Here is an 8,577-nt window from a genome sequence, read left to right as displayed (position 1 = left end):
GGAATATGACTTCCTATATATGAATCTTATTCTCCGGACCATTCCGGAACTCCTCGTGATGTCCTGGATCCCATCCGAGACTCCGAACAAAACTTTGAACTCCATTCCATATTCCATATCTACTTAAACGACATCAAACCTTAAGTGTGTCACCCTACGGTTCGCGAACTATGTAGACATGGTTGAGACTTCTCTCCGACCAATAACCAATAGCGGGATCTGGAGATCCATAATGGCTCCCACATATTCAACGATGACTTTAGTGATCGAATGAACCATTCACATACGATACCAATTCCCTTTTTCACGCGATATTTTACTTGTCCGAGGTTTGATCATCGGTATCTCTATACCTCGTTCAACCTCGTCTCATGACAAGTACTCTTTACTCGTACCGTGGTATGTGGTCTCTTATGAACCATTCATATGCTTGCAAGCTATTAGACGACATTCCACCGAGAGGGCCCAGAGTATATCTATCCGTCATCGAGATGGACAAATCCCACTGTTGATCCATATGCCTCAACTCATACTTTCCGGATACTTAATCCCACCTTTATAACCACCCATTTACGCAGTGGCGTTTGATGTAATCAAAGTACCTTTCCAGTATAAGTGATTTACATGATCTCATGGTCATAAGGACTAGGTAACTATGTATCGAAAGCTTATAGCAAATAACTTAATGACGTGATCTTATGCTACGCTTAATTGGGTGTGTCCATTATATCATTCACATAATGACATAACATTGTTATTAATAACATCCAATGTTCATGATCATGAAACGATGATCATCTATTAATCAACAAGCTAGTTATACAAGAGGCTTACTAGGGACTCCTTGTTGTTCACATAACACACATGTATCAATGTTTCGGTTAATACAATTATAGCATGGTATGTAAACATTATCATAAACTCAAAGATATTATAATAACCATTTTATTATTGCCTCTTGGGCATATCTTCAACAGTAACAACTTTATGTGTGCGTGGTCAACCATGCCCATGTAACGGTCTTACTTTTTTTAATTCAAGTGGGGAGGACAACATTAGTTAAGGTTCACTTGGCAGAAATTTTTAGAGTGTTCTTCATGGGCTAATTTTTACATGAGTATTCCTCTTGTTAGTTTTCAGAAAATGTAAATTTATAACCATGATTTCACCAAAAATACGATAAAAATAAATAAATAAAATGATACACAAATGAATAGATCTACTACAACATGAAGAAGTTACGGCCTCATGACCATGATCTTCACTGTATTAGGTGATTCTTTACAATTTTGGGTTTCTTTGTTCTTTCCTAGCACTGATAACTTGGTTGAATACATCAAGAAAAAATGTGACATCATGGACGCATATCAATGATGTTAACTATTGTTTGGCGATAGCTAGTCCCCATCACGGCGACCGCCAAATTACTTTGAGAAATGAATGAAAAATTCATGATATTGTAGTTAGGATACAAAGTTTGTGTGATTGATGAAAGCACTTTTTTGTAATAACCTTAAGATTGGAATTACATAGTGTTAGGAAGGTGACACAATATCATACTAATCCACGAGGATTGATGGTGTGCTGAGGACGAAAACCCGAATATATCTCAATATCAACAAATAGTCCATCTCCGAGGATGTTTCATTCCAAGTTTCAAAGATATTTATCGAAACTGCTGCTACTACGCTCATTGCGAAACATGTAGCCAGAATTCCAAGTTTTAGAACATTTAAAACACCACTTTAATGAAATCTTTGCTACTACCCCTCATTCTGAAACACTTACTTTTGAAACACATGTGTTACCTCAACAAGACATAAATTTTAATGAAACCTGTATGAGGTGGAGTGTGGGTTGATATCAGTAAAATATAAGGATCAATATACAAATATGTGAGAGCCAACTGAGATGAATCGCTCAAAGAAGCAAACGAACGACCAAGATATGCTACTCTGCTAATAAGAGGGCTACCCTAGCTAGCGATCGGTTGCTTAAATCAAATTGAGCGATCGGTTTAGGACATATTTTTTTTCCATTTTAGGAACGTTTTGGACTGTAGTATATCCTATTTCAGGAAAGTTCTGCATGCATGTAGAAGGGACCAAATCTGATGACGTAAGCGAGAATCTTTCTGAATTTGAAAATTTAAAACGTTTTATCTCACAAACAACAACTCCGATTTAAGATCTGTTTTCACCTATGAGTCGGTCTTGTCGAGATCTTCAAAACTAGCACCCATGTTGATATGTTTCGAGAAACTTTTTTTCGGGCTAAAAGTTATCAACCCTCTCTATCTGAATAATCAACCCCTCCGTACTTGAGTGATCAACGGTAAATGTATAAAATTATCAACCTGGTGCAGTCTATTGAGGGAAAGTTCTGCATGCATGCACAAAAAGACGAATCTGCTGATGTCAGCAGAATCTTTTCCAAATTTGAAAATTCAAAACGTTTTATCTCACAAACGACAACTCCAAATTAAGATTCGCTTTCACCTATAAATCGGTCTCGACGAGATCTTCAAAATTAGCACCCATGTTGATATGTTTCGAGAAAAAAAAATTCGGGCTAAAAGTTATCAACCCTCTCTATCTGAATAATCAACCCCTCCGTACTTGACTGATCAACGGTAAATGTATAAAATTATCAACCTGATGTAGGCTATTGAGGGAAAGTTCTGCATGCATGCACAAATAGACAAATATGCTGATGTCAGCGGAATCATTTCCAAATTTGTAAATTCAAAACGTTTTAACTTTCAAACGAAAACTCCGAATTAAGATTCGCTTTCACCAATAAATCCGTCTCGACGAGATCTTCAAAACAAGCACCCATGTTGATATGTTTCGAGAAACTTTTTTTCGGGCTAAAAGTTATCAACCCTCTCTATCTGAATAATCAACCCCTCCGTACTTGAGTGATCAACGGTAAATGTATAAAATTATCAACCCAAAGTTAATTTTATTTTAAACAGTTTAGCGATTTTTTTAGTTTAGAAGCTATCAACCCGGTGTCCTGTTATTTATCAACAGTAAATATAAATAACTACCAACCCTAAAAATCTAATTTTATTTCGAATATTTTGGCGACTCTTTTTAGTTTACAAGTTATCAACCCGGTGCCCCGTTATTTATCAATGGTAATTATAAATAACTATCAACCCTAAAAAGTATTCCATTTAGAATATTTTAGCGAACATTTTTTTATTTTACAAGCTATCAACCCGGTGCCTCGTTATTTATCAACGATAAAATAAATAAATAATAACCCTAAAAAGTATTTCATTTAGAATATTTTAGCGACTCTCTTTTAGTTTAGAAGCTATCAACCCGATGACCCGGTATTTATCAATGGTAAATATAAATAAATATCAACCCTAAAAATTTAATTTAATTTAAAATATGTAGCAACTCTTTTTTTTGTTTACAAGTTATCAACCCGGTGCCCCGTTATTTATCAACGGTAAATATAAATACCTAGCAACCCTAAAAAGTAATTTTCATTTAGAAATTTTTTAGCAACTTTTGTTAGCTTACAACTTAAAACAATACTTAATTTGAGTAGCAAGTGGTAGTTCATTTGAGTTGCAAGTGGATCTGTCCACCCGTTATTTTCCCCCTTAAAAACCACTGGCCCGAAAAAGGGAATTACAAAAGGACCCCATTAAATATGAATTACCGTACGAAAAAAAACCCAAAAGGGAATTGCAAAAAGAGAATTGAGAGTCTGCCTCGTGCTGAAGAAAAAGAGTGAGATGCTATGTGTATGCATGCAACAAGTTACTCTGAAAGAGTGCTGAAAAGTTGGCTCATTAAATGCAAATCAATGAGATACTCTGTGCATGTGCATGCATGCAGTGTGAACGCTCTTGGCTGCATGCAACTTGCAAAGTAGTAATACAAGCTGTTAGTGTGAACACGTGTGAACGCAATTAAAACACTACGTGATACAAAGGGAATTGAGTCGCGCTTTCGCGCGAGCGTTCCGCGCAGATAGAAACCGATCGCTCAAGCGAGCGATTGCCAGGGAGGGGATTTGCTAATAAGAGCATCTCCAACATCCTTCCTATATTGATGGGGAATCCAGTCTCTACCTGAGCCCGCATCGAAGCTCACATGCTCCAGTCCGTGCCGCGCCGGCTGGGTCGATTCTGACTAGATTGACCACCGCCGGCCCCGTAATCTATCGATTCCGGCCGATTCCGGCTGAATTGACAGTCGTTGGCCTCGGAATTTGTCGATTCCGGCAAATTATGGACGGATTGTTCTCCGTCGCAACCTCCCGCTCGGGGCGCGCTAAGCTGGTGAGTGCAGTTCTCCAACCAGTGCGGCTCCGGCCAGCAGTGTCCCGGCCATCTCCGGCAAGCCTGGGAAGCTCCACCCTCGTTGTCATGTTCGGCCAGAATGCTCACGGTCATGGGGATAAGATAGGAAGAAGAAAAGAAGGAAAAGAATGACCAACTGCCATGTGGGGTCCTAATGTAGATTGGTTCCAAACTCTAGCTTTAGGAATTAGGATTGCTATTATAGAAAGGCTACAAAAGCAAAAACTTACCTGGATTGCTATACCTTCTCTCTCCTCTTTGTATAGCTAAATTTTAGCAATCCAATATGGAAAGGCTGTTGGAGATGCTCTAACAAGACGGCATATCTAGAAGATTGCACGTCCATTCATTTCAATCGATCATACTCTAGCATTCAAGATAATTTGTAACGAACACAATTAACTTCTTGAATAGTCAAGCAAAGTTGATCCTTGCAAGTTGCACGAACTATACTAATTTAGGCCCCGCCAAAAAACTTTTCTCTGCTTGTGAGCTTTATGAGCAGGAAGAAATCTTTTCTAACCCTGGATTTTAGGCTCTTGTGTCTTTGTAGGGTAACATGCACCAGTACACCATAAAGTGAGCAGTGCGGGCGGCGGCAGAAACGAGTTTCGTTCCAAAGCCCGCTTTTCCAATATCCTTTCAGCATCACATGATTAAAACGCAATAATTCAGCAAAGATCAGTAATATATATACTCCAGCTACTACCCTACATAGCTAGCATCAACCTCAAAGTTGATTTCCTCTAGTTTTATAAACATTGCTTATTATTCCATTTCTTTCATTTTCTGGATCACTACAGGAAAATAGCTAGACGCCGACAGCTAAAATCTATATATGCCCACACGGCCATTTATCAGAGCCGTCGGTGTAGGTCCTCGAAAACGCTAGCCCGCAACTTGGCTGTTGGCCTAGAAAACTCGTTGGCATAGCTAGGTTCAAGCAACCATGAGCCATCAAGGGATATTGATGATTGGAGGTTCCGAGACAAATATGGCCGCTGGGATGAGGAAGATAATATAGCATTGTCCACGAACAAGTAAAGCAGGATGTGCTGGGTTTTTTTAGGTGTAAAGCAACGGCGATTATCGTTACGGCCAGGTAGGTAGCTAGTTAGCTAGGCAGATGCCTTGTCATTCGGACATCTATCCGCAGACAAACGTGCCGTTATCTTCTTCTCCAAAAACGCATCATTGTTCCGATTAGTCAGCTCAGTTCCCGCCAGCAGAATGGACGGTGAAGAAATTTGCAGGTTCTACACGGTCGTCTTCGTCTACGTTGTAATGGTGAGGTCACGCTGGCGTGGGCGATGGCCATGGGTCCGGTTCCCGCACGCGTGCCTCCCCGTCGTCCTCCTCCTGCTTTTTATATAGGCTGAGGGCTGCCGGCCGACCATTTTCCGGTGGAGTCAAAGGCCCCGAAAGCGACGGCCGCCGCCGCCTGGGCCACCCGTCCGTTCTCGGCGGATGTGGGTTTGTGCTGTTGCTGCTCCTGTGCTCCTCCTAGATGCCGTGACCCTGCAGATCTGACCTCGGTTCACGGACGCGTCCAAGCCTCACCTTTTGCTGCCGTGGGATCTGCAAGCATGACTAATCATGCATCACCCGCTTGAACACTCTGAACTGAAGAAGATATATGTTGAGGCTAGAGAGCATAAAACAGCAGTGCCCTGCCGAAGGGTAAAACCTGTGTGCGGTGCAATGCGAACGAGACATGGACATCATAAGCTACCTCTCTCTCGTTGACTTAGTTTCAGTAATTTGGAGTTGGAATGTTGGGGGAGGCAGGCAAGAACAAGTAAAGAGCCCGTTGACGAGTGTGTCACCGTGCCTACTTTTGGTGTCATGACGCGCTGGCCAGCGCCGCTTCGAAAATTTATTGTTGTGGAAGTAAACCATTGTTAAGTAAATTAAATCGAGTACGTAGCACGTAGCTCGGAGCAATGCTTTATTCCGTTACAGCATGCAACGGACAGTGTTAGTTCGGGGCAGGATGCAGGACGCAACTGCTGTGGACAAAGCTGGTTTAGACTTCGTGTGCATCTTGACTAACGCAAAGATGAGTGTCATCTTCTTCCTAGGAAACTGAACATGCCTCTCTCTTAGCTGCAGATTAATTAGCGTGTGCGAATCCAAGGGACATCACCGGACTTCTCTCTTTTCTTTCAAGGAACCGGCTATTATGTAAGGAAATAGTAGTGATCTAGCTAGGGATTAGCAAGAGGACATAAGGAAAGTACAGGAATGTGCAGCTGCTGTGGACTTTCAGAAGCCCTGTCTCTGTATTACAAGGCTGTTCGGTACGTTAGAGGCTTCTTGGATAGAGAGGCAATCCTAAAACACATCTAAGGTTTCGTTCCTTTTGCAGGCGACACCACTGGTCCGTTCCGTCCCCAGTAGCTCTGGACCCGTGGAGTTGTGCGTCCCGCATATCTCTGTGATATAGCTGTTTTCGTGTTCGTTGATGTGGTTTGGCATTTATGATCAACATTTTTTTATCTACAGGTTTCTATGGCGATTGTTGCTGCTCTGATGTATTCTTACTACAACAAATGCAAACTCTTCGCAGGGACTATCCGCTCTTCTATGGATGCTATTGTTTGGAAGGCTTGAGCACCCCCCAAATGCAAACTCTTCGCTTGGCTCATTATCCAAAACCGAGTGTGGACGGCGGACCGACTTGCCAAACGGGGTTGGCCCAATGGCCGGGTATGCCCCTTATGCCGATGCCACGACGAATCCGCCAACCACCTCCTCTTTAAATGCCGCTTCACAATACGCATATGGAGGATGATCCAAGATTGGCTCCACATTCCAGACTTCGACCCTTCCGCTTGGACCGGTTTCGATAGTGTCGAACTCTGGTGGACCTCCATCGCCTTTGCTCATAGTGGAAGAAGGAAGGCCATGGCTTCCCTTCTCATGTTGGTCTCGTGGGAGATTTGGAAGGAGCGCAATGCAAGAACTTTTAAGAATGTGGCGACCATGCCTACTATCATCTTCGCGGGGATCAAATCGGAGGCTAGAACTTGGGTTGTGGCCGGTGCTAGGCACTTGGGTTTTTTCATAGCGGGAGAGTAATCCTTTTGCCCTTCGCAGGGTTGTAACCCTAAGACCTTGACTATCGTACTTTCTTTCCTTCTCTATTAATGAATTAAGGCAAACCTTTTGCCTTTCTTTCAAAAAAAAAAAAAGTTGTACTTGGACAAGTTTTACCTGTATCCGGTGACGGAGTGGCAATGACGGCGGCGCGCACTGGACTCACGCGTAGTCGTCGTTAGGTGGTCTAAGAACCAATTTGTATTTTTATTACTTTTTAAATTATTTATATACTACTAGTATGGATGGTTATCAATAGATTGGTGGACTACTTTAGAAATAAAGAATTACACAGCTGTTTGTTTTATAATTTTTTTGCTTAGTTACAAGGTTCGATGTATGTAACGCGAGGCTTTGATCATGACTGACTGCTGTTTGTGGCGAACCATTCATTCAAGTTTCTATGTACAAGATATTTTCTGGACCACGGTCCAAACTAGTACAACAGAAAGCGCGTTGACTCCTCGATTGGCGAAGTAGTGAAAAACTAGTTTCCAAAAGGTCAACGAGGCCAATCAACAAAAGGTAGATGCTTCAGAAGATCCTTGAGCCTGACTGCCACTTCTAAAAAAACTCCGACCTGATTATCCAACATTCTCCTTTCTAACAACCGAAGCCAAGTTCTGGTGGATATATGCAAGTGAACGGGTCTGTCTTGCCAGATAGTCCATGCTTGAGGGTTGTCATGGCCCAACCTCGGCCCAGGAACAACCGACGGAAGAAAACAGTGGGGAGGTCGATGGCCCAAGCCCAGCAACCACCCAGCAGCATCGACGCGCGCACCACTGAGGAAGAGGATAAGAAGCAACGGACGGCTAACATGGTCGGCAACACGGCCTTGCGGCTGAGAACTATTCAGAAACTCCACAAATTTCTGCACTCTGCACTGGCATGGTATGAGCGCAGCAGTCATTGAGCGTGTTGGAGCAAGAGAAGGCACACTATATGTGCGTCAAATGTTAATGTTAAAGTCGAACATGCATTGCCGATGAGTACATCACTAAATTCAGGTGTTCCTATGTTCTTTGCAGCATCGTACTGTCATGTGTGGTTAGGTGCAGGAGTAACCATGCGTCACAAGTCGAATGGAGAAAATGAGAAAGTCAAGATGTCGTGATATCAAAAGCTATTTTAAAATTAATAGGGACTGA

This window comes from Lolium perenne, chromosome 1 (assembly GCF_019359855.2).
Source record: "Lolium perenne isolate Kyuss_39 chromosome 1, Kyuss_2.0, whole genome shotgun sequence".
NCBI classification, from domain to species: Eukaryota; Viridiplantae; Streptophyta; class Magnoliopsida; order Poales; family Poaceae; genus Lolium; species Lolium perenne.
The sequence above is the reverse complement of the archived record's forward strand: the minus strand, read 5'-3'. Positions refer to the sequence as shown.